This window comes from Pleurodeles waltl, chromosome 4_1 (assembly GCF_031143425.1).
Source record: "Pleurodeles waltl isolate 20211129_DDA chromosome 4_1, aPleWal1.hap1.20221129, whole genome shotgun sequence".
NCBI classification, from domain to species: domain Eukaryota; kingdom Metazoa; phylum Chordata; class Amphibia; order Caudata; family Salamandridae; genus Pleurodeles; species Pleurodeles waltl.
The window spans coordinates 776131890-776146119 of record NC_090442.1 but is presented as its reverse complement, the minus strand read 5'-3'; positions in this window follow the sequence as shown (position 1 = coordinate 776146119).

Here is a 14230-nt window from a genome sequence, read left to right as displayed (position 1 = left end):
GTAAGGAGATACATCATTTTCCCTGAGGTGGCAGATTTGCCTACAGTGAAAGGTGACTTCTATGCCCTTGGACATATCCCGAACGTCAGAGGTGCCATTGATGGGACCCATGTAGCTCTGGTCCCCCCCGCAGGAGTGAACAGGTGTACAGGAACAGGAAGAGTTATCATTCGATGAATGTCCAGATGGTCTGTTTGGCAGACCAGTACATCTCGCAGGTAAATGCTATGTTCCCTGGCTCAGTGCATGACGCCTACATCCTGCGGAACAGCAGCATCCCTGATATGATGGGTCAACTCCAGAGGCACCGTGTATGGCTATTGGGAGACTCTGGTTACCCCAACCTGTCATGGCTATTGACCCCAGTGAGGAATCCCAGGACCAGGGCAGAGGAACGCTACAATGAGGCCCATGGGCGGACTAGGAGGGCCAGGTTCAGGTGCCTCCATATGACAGGTGGATCCCTATTCTACTCACTGAAGAAGGTGTGCGACATCATCATCGCCTGCACAATGCTCCATAATTTGGCATTGCGACGCCAGGTGCCTTTTCTGCAGGAGGATGATCCAGATGACGGTGTTGTAGCAGCGGTGGAGCCTGTGGAGCCTGTGGACAGTTATGAGGATGAAGCTGATGAAGAAGAAAACGACAACAGGGAGTCAGTCATACAGCAATATTTACAGTGAGACACAGGTGAGCACATTTTCAGGTTTAACATAACATTAACTTTCACACGTCTACCTCTATCCTGTACCTACATTTCACTCACTATTTGTTAACTGAGTTGTCCACTTCCATTTCAGTTTCACTAATGTGGTAACCTACGTGTCAACAGCTTGCACCCTTGAAAGGCTTGTGATGTGTGACATTGGTATGTTGGCCTTCCAATGGGTAACCATCTTTGACACTGTAATTGACAATACAAAGTTCAAAATCATTGACTGACTCAAGTTTTATTGGTGTTTCAAGGGTGTTTATTTAAGTGCATAACAATGAAGGGGGGTTGTGAAATGGGGATGGGTTATGGTGGAAGAATGTCCATGGCAGAGTCCAGTCTATTAGTCTCACAGGTACATTGCACATCTGGCCATTGGAAGTGGAGCTGTGGCAGTTCCTATTTGGACAGGGTAACAAAGTGGGACAGTGGGGTGACAATCAGGGTGGTCTTATTTCCTGGCGGGGTCTTGCCATCTTGCTCTGTCCTGTTCCTGGATCTCAGGGACCGCTTGCGTGGTGGTTGTCCGTCTGCAGGGGGTGGGGTGCTGGTGTGTTGGTCCTGTGGCGGGGCGTCCTGTCCACTAGCGCCGGCAGAGGTGGTGGGCATTTCATCGTCCTGGCTAGTGTCAGGGGCCCCTTGGAGTGCCACGGTGTCCCTCAAGGTCTTTTGAATGTCCGTCAGCACCCCTACAATGGTGCCCAGGGCGGAGCCTATGGTCCTGAGCTCCTCCCTGAACCCCAAATACTGCTCCTCCTGCAGATGCAGGGTCTCCTGCAACTTGCCCAGTACCGTTGCCATCGTCTCCTGGGAGTGGTGGTATGCTCCCATGATGGAGGAGAGGGCCTCGTGGAGAGTGGGTTCCCTTCGCCTGTCCGCCCCCTGTCGCACAGCAGCCCTCCCAGTTCCCCTGTGTTCCTGTGCCTCCGTCCCCTAGACCTTGTGCCCACTACCACTGCCCCCAGGTCCCTGTTGTTGTTGGGGTGTTGGGTTACCCTGGGTGCCCTGTAGTGGTGGACACACCGCTGATTGACCTGTCCTGGGTAGGGAGGTTTGGGCCCGCTGGGTGGGTTCTGTGCTGGTGTTTCCAGAGGGTGTAAGCTCAGTGTTGGGCTGTGGCTGGGCAAGGTGAACCAACTGTCCTGAGGCCCACGATGGTCCGGGCTGGTCATCAAGATCCAGTAGGGCAGGGCTGCTGTCATCACTGTGGGCCTCTTCTGGGGGTGGAGTGGTGTTGTCTGGACCCTCTGGTGTGGTGACGTTCCTTCGGGTTCCTGCGGGGGTATGAGTACATGATTATTGCATGTGTGTGTTTCATGGTGTGCAATGGTTGGGTGTGCGTGTACACCAGTGCAGGCATTCCTGTGTGGGGGCTTGTGTGGTGATGGTTGGGGGGTGTTGTGGGTCTGTGCAGTGGGCATGCTTTAGTGATGGGTATCCATGCTTAGTTATGTCATGCAGGTCTTGGGGTTGGGATGGGTGGTTGGTGTCATGGGTAGATTATTGAGGATTTGGGGTGATACGGGAGGGTGTGAGGGTGTGGGTGTGTGTGATATGATGCAGGTAGGGTGGGGGATATGATAGTTAAGATTTGACTTACCAGTGTCCGTTCCTCCAGCGACTCGTGCGAGGCACTCAGGATGAAAGATGGTCAAGACTTGCTCCTCCCATGTTGCTAGTTGTGGGGGAGGAGGTGGGGGTCCGCCGCCAGTCCGCTGTACTGCGATGTGGTGCCTGGATACCGTGGAACGCACCTTCCCCCGTAGGTCGTTCCACCTCTTCCTGATGTCCTCCCTATTTCGTGGGTGCTGTCCCACTGCGTTGACCCTGTCGACTATTCTTTGCCATAGCTCCATCTTCCTGGCTATTGATGTGTGCTGTACCTGTGAGCCAAATAGCTGCGGCTCTACCCGGATGATTTCCTCCACCATGACCCTGAGCTCCTCCTCGGAGAAGCGGGGGTGTCTTTGGCGTGACATGGGGTGGTGTGTGTGAGGTGTTGGGTGGTGTATGTGTTGATGAGTGTGGTGAGTGTAGTGGTATGTGGTGTTTTGTGCGTGGGTGTTGTGTGGGTGATGGTGTAGTGTGCCTCTGTGTGATGGGGTTCTCTATTCTGTGCTGTCTCTCTCTGGCCTTCTCTCAGAAATTCTGGTTGTAGGGGTTTGTGTGTGATGTGGGTGTGTGTTTTATATTGCGTTGGGTGTGTGGGAGTGGTGTTTGTATGTGTATCAGGTGTGTGTATTTGTAATTGCCCAATGTGGCGGTGTTTTGTAGATGTGTGTGTATTTTGAGCGCGGCGGTGTGTACCGCCAATGGAATACCGCGTTTGAAAGACCGCCGCGTGGATTCGTGGGTCATAATAGCATGGGCGTGTTTCTGTTGGCGTGGAGGTGGAGGATTTGTTTCCGCATGTTTATCGCTGACCTTTGGTGTGGCGGTATTGTGTGGGTGTCTGAATTTCGGCGGATTCCGTGATGTGTGTCATAATAGCTGTGGCGGAATTCCGCGGCCGCGGCGGTGTGTTGGCGGTCTTCTGAACGGCGGTAAGCACCTTATACCGCCAATGTTGTAATGACCCCCTAGGTATCAAAAAGTAACTGGTTCCCAGTTTAATCTGAGATCTAATTGTATATAAAGGGGAAAACAGTGGCATATGTTAAAGACACACTAATTACATTTTTACATTTTTACTTTTTGTTTGTGCAATTTAAATCCTATATATTTGGATGATTCTCTATGTACTGACATTTAGGGATAAGCCAGATCACTAGTTTGGCGTTTGCTCTATTTCAAAACCATTTAAAGACATGGACAAAGAGGGCAATTGCCTTGCACAGCCTTGCAAGGGTCTGGCCCCTGCTCACCCTTCACAAGCCCAACAGCGGACCATTGCACCAGAAGATTTTGCCAAGGCGGGTGGATGCTGCTTGTTCAACCACTTGACAGTGCCTCTTCTTTTTCTCTCCTGTCTGCAAAGACAACTCCCCAAGAACCCAATACCTTCCAATGGTCTTCGTGGACCCATCTTGTCTGATTTTAGGAATTGTCCCACCTGTTTTTTTCTTCCTTATTTACCTAGTTCTTAGCAACAATGCTTTGAATCACTTGCTGTGGATCTCCCATTTGATTTCGATTTCATCTTCCTACTTTATTATCTTTGATTGGTAGTCCAGGCTCCCATTTCTGAGATAAATGTAGAGTCCCAGACATACACTCTAGTGCTGTGAGACTATAGACAAGTTGTGGGTACCTCACAACTTGACATAAGGTGTGAGACTGTTGCCCACCCCATCTGCCCTACCTTATTACATTTTTTTTAGGTTGAAAGTCCATGAGTGGTTGGAGTGAGCCAGATAGTTTTGTTTAATTTGTATAAACTAGCATAAGCTTAATTACCTGAATGTTTCCCAAATGGTTACCAAGGGTTTTAAAATGTGGAAACATAATCAAAATGTTGCTGTTTATTTTTCTTCAAGAAAGATTGGGTAGATTTGGGTAGGGGTGATGGCCTTGACACATTGCTGCTGGGCATTACTTTACTACTGAACAAGGATGTAATGTGACACCTGAATGTAGCATACCAGTAGGCAATCACAAAAAGACCTCAGTGAATAAATAGTGGTATGTTCAAAAAGAGTAAATAAATGCACTGATAACATACAGAGGTATGGTCTCTCTTGCGTGTGTTTGTAAAACTGGTGTTTGTTCTTGAATTTTTGTCCTGAATTTTGACCCTTTGTCCTGATTTTTTTCAATCCTGTACAGAATTTGCCTCAGTGCCAGGTAGTCACCCTAGGGATGAAGGTTAATGCACAACACTAAACATTCCTCACCGCAGTCAATAGGTTGCACAAGGGTGATTTGGGATTTGGTTCAGTGCCTGATGTGGTTGTGATAGTGCTGGCATCGGAGAGTGAGCTCCTATCAGCTACGTGGACCCTGTGGTAGTTGTTGTGAGTACAGCATCTGCAGTGTCATGAACGTGGCATGAAACTCTGAAACTATAGTGTCCCAGGCAGTAGCGATATGGTATTTATGAAGACCCAGGTTAGTCTACCAATGCAGTGCACCACTCGCAGCTTTCAACCACACCAAGAGTGACTGTGTCCGAGATGACAATGTCGGCGGGTCGGTGCCTTCCACCTGTGAGTGTTTAGTTGTTTAGCCAGCAAAAGACCAAGGTCCAGGAAACAGGAGGTGACCTTATAGTTTTTGCTTCTACGCAGTATACATGCCTCCCACGTGTTTTACACATCTCGTCTAGTGGAATTTTACTCCCTGCCAATAGTGGTGTAGACCAGGGTAGGACAATGGTATGTGTAGAAGGTCCGCATCCACTGGGCTACATCAAGGGTGCTCCACATCTATACAATGGAAATATCTGTTGATTTTGGCTGGGGTGAGGTAGGCTCTATGTACAATGTAAAATTGTATTAGAGGAAATCGGCCATTGCGGGGAATATGCGTGGGGTCCTCAAGTATTGTGCACCATTCTTTATCGGAACATGACCTGCCTAGATTTTGCTCCCAGTGGGCACGAAGCGTCTCGTGCAGCGGCTCTGTGTGTGTGCTCAAAGAATCACCCAACCAGTGTACTAGGTGTCTGCCCTGGCCAAGTACATGTAGATATTGGATTGTGAAATGACTTGGTGGCTCCTGAGTCAAGTCTCCCCACTCCTTCCTTAATGTACAGAGCAGTGAGTTGTACAGGAGAAACTGACCAGGCTGAAGGTCCTCTTGGTCCTCCAAAGCCTCATATGTGAGGAGTTCTCCGCTGCCATAGAGGTCCCCTAGTGTATGTATCCCCGCCTCATGCCAACTGGTCAGTTCTTGTCCTGAGGTAATGTGGTTACCCCTTGAGGTCATCAAGAGGGCCAGCACTGGGGCATAAGCAAGCTTTGGCCTCATGAGAAAGAGGCTCCTACGGAAGCACCGATGCACCACTTGTAGGAGTGTGTGTTGTGGCACAGGAGCCTTTGTGCATGGGTGGAACAGGTACAGCAGCCACAGTTGCCGCCATGCAGGTGCTGTAGTTGCAGTGTCTGACAGTTGCAAGCCAGCCAACCAGTGCGCCACCTACTGTAGCTGAGAGGCCAAATAATAGTGCGCAAATGTTGGCACTGTCAGCGCACCAAGGTTTATTGTCTGGTATAATTTAAAGAGTGCGATCCGGCAGTGGGAAGTGTACCGCATGAAGTCTTTTAGTGTGCTTTCCAGGGCACGAAAGAATGGGGGTGGGAGATACATCGGAGATACAGCAGTAAATTTGTGAAGTAAGATAGGAGCCTAGGGAGGGCAAACATCTTGATTAGTGCAACATTCCCCGCTACCATCAGTGGTAGCAACTTCCAGAAAGTCATTTGAGTCCGTAGCAATGTGAATGCGTGAGTGACATTGCCACCCAACAGGTCTTTTTGTGTATGGCATACCCTAATCACTAGGTACCTGAATGTGTGAGGTTGCCAGGCGAGCGATATCCCAGCTAGGGTGAGCTGTAGGTTGGGAGTTAGTGGATTCAAGGGGAAAACACATGATTTAGTCCCGTTAACATGTAGACCGGACTGGTTGGCATAGTTACAGAGGGTATGTATCAATGTATCCGGCATTGAACAAATGTCTCTGAAGTATATGAGCATGTCATCTGCATAAAGCGAGATTACATGAGTGCTATCACCTAGAAGTATGCCCCATTCATGTCCCTGCGTGTGTAGGTCCACTGGTAGGGGTTACTGTTGCCAGAGAAAACAATAGTGTCGAGAGGGGGCAGCTCTGGCGTGTGCCTCTGTGTTCCTGAATGGGGTCGGAGATAAGGGAACCCGTTTTGACTCTAGCAAGCGGCAATGTATACAACAGGTGCACCATCCGCTCCCAAACCTGTATCTTTTTATCCACTATTTTATTTGCTTTGTTATATTATGCCCCTTGCTATTGCCATAAGAAACAAGGTCTGTGAAAGCTCCTTTCCATAAAAGGTCAAATTGTATGAAAATGTATGTAGATGATATCATGCTTTTCATAAGACCTGAGCAGAATGACCAGCACAGAGTTTTTATTATTCTTTTTAATTTCGGGAGATCAGTGGATATAGAATCATAGATTCTGGTATGTTATTGCACTATAGAAACTTTAGTTCCAAAGCTACGGCCGCTGATTAACTCAAGGTCAAAGAGGCATTTAGGAACATATATGTATATTTGTATATGTATATATATATATATATATATATATATATATATATATATATATATATATATATACACACAAACATAAATGTAGATGATTTCTTTGAGCTAAATTATATACCACTATTTGATACATTTAAACTATAGTAGAATATTACTTATTAGAATGTGGGTTTCACCCTTACTAGATTTTCTATAGGCTGCACTTTCCTGTTTTTGCACATCATTTTTTTAGGTCGAGCTTTCGAGACCTTTTGTATATACTTTAGTATATACTTCGTTGAGGGCTTATTGTATTTCATTGGTTTGTTTCAGTGTCCTTTAAAAATCCTTGCTTGCTAATGGTCAATAATTCCAATTTGTCCCGCCTTTTCAATCCGCAGAGCAAGTACTCCAGTAATTGTACCCTTCCACTTGTCTCAGTTTAGGGACTACTTTTCCCTTTCTCTAAGACCATTTGACTAGAGCGCTGGATGATTTCAGTGCTCCGAGGTCAGTTTCTTTAAGCAGAGCTGTAAATCCTGTTCTTATCTCGTTACATTTGCTGTATATTCAAAGACAGATGTGAAATATTTGAGGCTGTTTTCCGGGGCGCTTGTTTGGCCCTCCCTGCCGCCACTTCCGCTTTCTAGCACCCAAGCTGCCCGGTTGCCTTGTTTAACTGCAGTGCACACTGCCGGCCTGCAAGTTTTGTTAATGTTGCAGGGTTTCATTCATAAGAGGGCCACGGTGCTTTAGGGCAACACCATGGTCATGCGCAGAAACTGCGAGAAAGGAGCGATGGATAGTCCATCTTCTTTGAACAAAACAAACTTCAATGCAGCCAGTCAGTGACGTCACCGGAGAGCGAGTCAGTTCTGGGCAGCATGGGACATGTAGTCCCTTACAAAAAAAGGCTCACTGATGCAGTGTGTGAAAAGAACACTTTTTCAACAATGCATTTAAATTTAGATTAGAAAATACATCGAATATATTGGGTTTTGAAAAATTTCTTGAATGCTCCATTTAATGACCTGCACAAAATCCATCCACATAGTCCTGGATCGGAAGAACGCTAGGGAGCATGTCCATCTTCTGTGGCTACTTGATGCTGCAGCTGATTCTACCACTGTGGGTTTGGGCTCTGGGTTTTGATAGAGCGTTCCGTACTAATAATTTACCTGTATTTGGACGCTCTTTGGGCCGATGAATCTTTTGGCTAAGTGGGACCCTCAACACCCTTAATCAGTCAATTTCATTAAATCAATAATCAATAACGAACATAAGCAAAGCCCTGATCAACATAACACTTAACAATTAATCCAGAATACATTTCGGCGAACCCTGACCTTTCAGTCAGGAATAACCACACCAGTTTATTCAAAGTTAGTGAATTTATTTCCCTATATTAACAAAGCTAGCACAATGTAGATGTGTCTCAACACCAAATGATAAACATAAATGAACATTAATAACTGTCCATAGCGGCGAAACAGGTGCAATCTATGCAGCATTTGAATAACAAGGCATTCGATAATAGCAATGCAAATCACTAAAACTATAATCTGTAATGAACTAATTGCATACATTTAGTCAGCATAACAAGGTCTCAAATTGCATCGTGCAACAAAAGGAATCCTCATCTAACCTCAAATTAGCATCGGCATGTGGGACTTTATGCAAAAACAATTTAGCAACATTAATTTAGAAAAACTCTTAGCTAGGGATCTTGTCAAAAATCAGCAGTTGGTTACCTAAAAGAAACACAATGCAATTGTACAATTTCCTTTCATATTTACCAATTACGATCAGCATACAAGGAAGTCTTCGTCTCACAGGTACCGTTTCTCGATCAGCATGGGACGGGGCAAAGGGGCAGGGGTGGACGGGGCAATTGCCTCACGGCGGCAAGGTAAAACTACTACTTCATGCAAAGGGATCAAAGTTAAAGTCTCTAGGGCAAGAATCATTTAAAGTCTCTTTCTCTCGATTAGAGAAAGCATCAAAGTCTCTTTCAAAATGGCGTCGCAGCAAGGTGGGCCATAATGGCTACGGTGTCCTGCAAAATGGCGGGTATCGAGCTGGTAATGGCCGTAATGGCTGCAATGGCTACTTTCTTCTCGTGCACCTGGTTTAAATAGACAACAGTTCAAATCCAGTAGGGTCTTCCATTGGAGGGTTCATAGGTTGGCTTCAAATTGTCCAATCAGAAACGACAGTTCTCAAGCTTTTACTTAAGCATACATTATCCTTGGAGATGGGTACGCAAGTTGCAACATTTTATACCAATTAACTCACTTTCAGAGCTTCCATTGTCCGCACCTGCAGATCGACCTTGGAGCAAAGAGAAAAATGCCAAGCTGGCACGAAACCTTAAGATAAGCATGTGAACGATCTCAGTGGAAAAGTACAGCTTCAAGCAAAAATACACGTTTATTAGCACATCGGAAAAATACGAGCATCTAAATCGTGAGACCAGGCAACTAGGCCAAAGCCTCCACTAAAGTAATGCTAAGCTAAAGCATTTCAAGCAAGCAAATCATATCACACGTTTACGATTATGTCGGATTAGTGCAATTCTAATACATCACGTTATATAAAGCACGCTTATAAATGTTGGCAAACTACTCTAAGGGCACACTTTGTCCCCGTACAATCTTTATTAGTTCGGTTAAAGTCACACATGATTATTGCAGTACTACGTTTAAGCGCTAATAAATTAAAACCTTCATTTTCTGCTTCATCAGTTTCAGGAAATTACTGCTTCACCGAGTGTGCACGGACCTCAGTCCGGACAGAACCTGTGCTCACTGACTTAGGGGCTCAGGATGGAGTACACTGAGTTGATCAAGAACCTGATGGTGGCTAACGTGCAGCTGCATCAGCCCTTCCACCTGCCTGAAGGGTGAACCCTGTGCTTGTTTAAATTGAATTGTTTTCTGTAGCTCCCACGGTTCATTTTTTACCACGTCACCGCACTATGTGAGAAGAGAAACTGTTCTGAATGAGATTCCACAATAAGAAATGAAACCGCCCAGGGGACTGTGCTCGCTTAGAGCATGGAAGCTAGTATTTAAGTTCACAAAGCTGAGGCAAAACTTTCTTTGAAACCAGAAACTTCCCAGTAACATGTCTTTTAACTGTACAAAAGTGGTCACATCCCACCACCCCACGCACACTTTTCCAGGGGACCCGAAAATAATGTTATTGGTGGTTAAGATGACAATTGCTGTATTTTACTTCCCTAGCCATTTCCCCTGTTTGTGCTGCTGCATCTTACGATGCTGCTGATTGGATCTACCTCGCACAGGGACCAAACCTGGCCAGCCAAGGGCAGAGATTGCAATGTATATGCGCCTCCCACTTTCAGTTCTCTCTTCCCTCCTGTCCCCTTAAATATGGATCTTGATGGGGGGCTGGTCTGTGTTCTCACACACAGAGCAGGCTCCTGTTTTGCCATTGAAGCTGCATTCTTTGAGTAGTGTAATTGGCTGACAGGGTATATTAGGATTTCCCACTACCGGACACTTTCATCTGAAACAACGTCTTTCATGGCCAGCTGAGAGGAGTGACAGTCTCTCGATTCGCTTTGTGTGATAACAAGAAGGTGTTTAGTGCTCAGTTACAGCGGGTTAATACACCTGTTGGAAAGAAATGCGCAGTCTGTTTAAATCATGGCGCAGAGAAAAACACTTTTAATTTACACAGAAGGTAGATTAGTCCTATGCGAAAAGTAAATCCAGTTCATGAATGAATAATTTATTACATTGGTTATTAAAAACTATCTCACACTTACATATGAGATAAAACATGTGTCAAAAAGAAACAGTAAAATTAATAAAATGTTAACTCTGTAAAGGGCATTTACAGGTGTTCTTCTGAAAGAGGCTGGTGGCCCACTTTACTGAGTTTGTGATAAAATGTTATATGCAAGCTTAATTATGTTGCACATTAACGGGCCAGGCTCAGTCTTTTATCCTTCTCATATTAAAGGGCGGAGTTCCATTCAGTTGAAAACAGTAGCATCAATTTCTTTGTGTGTGTTTACATAATCTGTCACATGCACTTTTTGTAGGGGTTTGCCTCTAGGCGAGGTGCCAATTCAGGCAGGAGCAAGTTATGATCTGGCCAGCAAGATGTCAGGCGAAGCTTAAGGGCATCAGAGGGTTTTATGAATGATGGCATAGAGGGGTGGTCCTAACATGGAGTATAAACCAAGCACCAACATGTCATTTACTCTGTGCCGTGTGCTGTACAAGTGTGCACTATGAATGTTAATTCGGTATCCTTTCGCACCTAGTGTAGTTCGTTGCCAGACAGGTATCGCTGTGCCACAGGTTGTTTTGTACGAGCACACATCAGTGACCTTTGGCTGCTTTGCAGTGCCGCTGACACATCTGGAAGAGTTTGCGACATGGATCCTTGGCCATACTCACTGCTGACGCACCATTGTCCATGTGCACATCCGCTGCACACATTCGAGTCACATGTGATAGAGCGTTCCCTCCTAATAAATTACCTGTATTTGGACGCTCTTGGGTCGATGAATCTTTTGACCAAGTGGGGCTCTCTTCACCCGAGATTAGTCAATTTAATCAATCATTAATCAATAACGAACATAAGCAATACCCTGATCAACATAACACTTCACAATTAATCCAGAAAACATTTTGGCGAACCATGACCTTCCGGCCATGAATAACCACACCAGTTTATTCAAAGTTAATGAATTTATTTCCCTATATTAACAAAGCTAGCACAATATAAATGTGAAAACTCCTAACTAGGGCTCTTATAAAAAATCAGCAGTTGGTTACCTAAAAAGAAACACAATGCAATTGTACATTTTCCTTTCATATTTACCAAATTCAATCAGCATTCAAGGAAGTCTTCGTCTCACAGGTACCAGTTTCGATCAGCATGGGACGGGGCAAAGGGGCAGGGTGGACGGGGCAATTGCCTCACAGCGGCAAGATAAAAGACAAAACTACTACTTCATGCAAAGGGACGAATCAAAGTTAAAGTCTCTAGGGCGAGAATTTCTTAAAGTCTCTTTCTCTCGATTAGAGAAAGCACCAAAGTCTCATTCAAAATGGCGTCGAACATCAATTGGCATCGTAGAAGATGGCAAAATTACGAAGTCGGCAAGATGGGCCATAATGGCTGCAATGGGCAATAATGTCCTCAATAGGTGCAATGGGTAATGGCGCAATGTCCTGCAAATGGCGGGTAATGGCCAATGGCTAATGGCGGGTAAAAAAAATGGCTGCTTTCTTCTCGTGCACCAGGTTTAAATAGACAACAGTTCAAATCCAGTAGGGTCTTCCATTGGAGGGTTCATAGGTTGGCTTCAAATTGTCCAATCAAAAACAACAATTCACAAGCTTCTACCTAGGCATACATTATCCTTGGAGTCGGGAACGTAAGTTGCAACATATTTTACCAATTAACTCACTTTCAGAGCTTCCATTGTCTGCACCTGCAGATTGACCTTGGAGCAAAGAAGAAGATGCCGGGCTGGCACGAAACCTTAAAGATAAGCATGTGAACCGATCTCACTGGAAAAGTACAGCTTCAAGCAAGAATACACGTTTTATTAACACGTTAGAAAAACACGAGCATCTAAACCGTGAGACAAGGCAACTAGGCCAAAGCCTCCACTAAAGTTATGCTAAGTTAAAACATTTCAAACAAGCAAATCATGGCACACGTTTACGGTTATGTCAGATTAGTACAATTCTAATACCTCACGTTATATAAAGCACGCTTATAAATGTTGGCGAACTACTCTAAGGGCACATTTGTCCCCGTACAATCTTTATTAGTTCGGTTAAAGTCACACTTGATTATTGCGGCACTACGTTTATGCGCTAATAAATGTAAAACCTTCGTTTCTGCGTCATCACATGTACCACTCCTCCCAGAGCCCCGATGGTACACTCCTAAATCACGAAGCAAGTGCTCTTTAAAGAAGGTGCAAACTGTATATGGAATGGCCGCACTTTCCACCTGGTTGAAACACCATCCGTAGACGTGCTTAAGTTAATTATTGTCTGCTTTGTGTTGTTCCCCCCCCAAACAAAAATATTTATTTTGTGAATTAGTAAAGCATCTCATCCTTGTGCGTCTCAGCACTAGGTCTGTATATCAAGCCATCCCGTGTAAAGTTTAGGCTTGATTTTTATTTATTTCTCAGAATTGTACAGGCATATCCCAGCAGGGTGTAACATTTGGCCAGATCTGTATAGCTGTTTGGTAGATTTACTGACTAGACAGCTCCTAGCCCTCAGTGCAGTGCTTATAGACAGTACATCTCTGACCAGTCTTGCTTTAGTGGTGGATGATGCAGGTTTTTGGTATGATCGGTTCCTATCAGAGCAAGACCAGTCTGATTTGCATGTCTCAGGCCTATGTCTGTTGTGAAACTGAGGGCAAAAAAACGACTTGATCTGGAATGTGGCCCAGACAATTGCTAATGGCTGAGATTGTTTCAAGCATTCCAGCGATTATGTTTGTGATTTCCTTAGCCCAACATTTTAAGTGCAACAGATATGGCCAGGCGTGGGGTTTCATGCTTGCTGTGACACAGGACTCAATCTGCACCTTGCTGAAATCAGTTGTGGTTCCTTGTGTTCCCATTCGCAAGTGACCTCACTTGTCATTTTGAGTTGGACTGTTCCTGTTGGATTAGGAACATGCCTAATTTGCCCATGGAAGTCCCTTTTTTGTACTGCCATTGTTTTTCTTTAGAAAAGTGATGGAATGTACTGCTTCCTAAGTTACTGCCTATGGTCAAGACTTTTGGAACACCTCTGAGGTTTCCTCATTGGTTGAGCTGCACACACAGTTGTCTGTATAAAGATGTACTATTGTTGTGAGTGTGGGCATATCAGGTTGTGCTTTTACCAAAACGTTTTTTTTTGGTGCAATGAAGTAGTTTGGGTGCATCACCAGTGCTCCTAGAGCCTCTGATTATATTACTGGGCATTAGTGGTTTGAGGGACTTTGTAGATGACGTAGGAAGTGTTAATTCAAGGAAATGCCATAGACCACACAATTCCACAACTAATAATTCAAATCCAACACACATAATTCCACTCCACACCACATACATCCACTCTACTCCAAACCAAAAGTCAAGGGTAAAAGACATTGTCATTTACAGCGCTGATAGCTCTAACTCTTGCAAATGTGAGACCTATTGGCATTGCCAATGCTTGTTTAGTTGAGGGACTGTTTTCTGCATTTATCTGGGCTAACATAGCACATAGGCTAGCTTTAAATTTATTGTAAAAATCAACAAATGGAGGGGGTTGGCCTTGCCAGATGTGAAACAATATTATTTCATGAATTG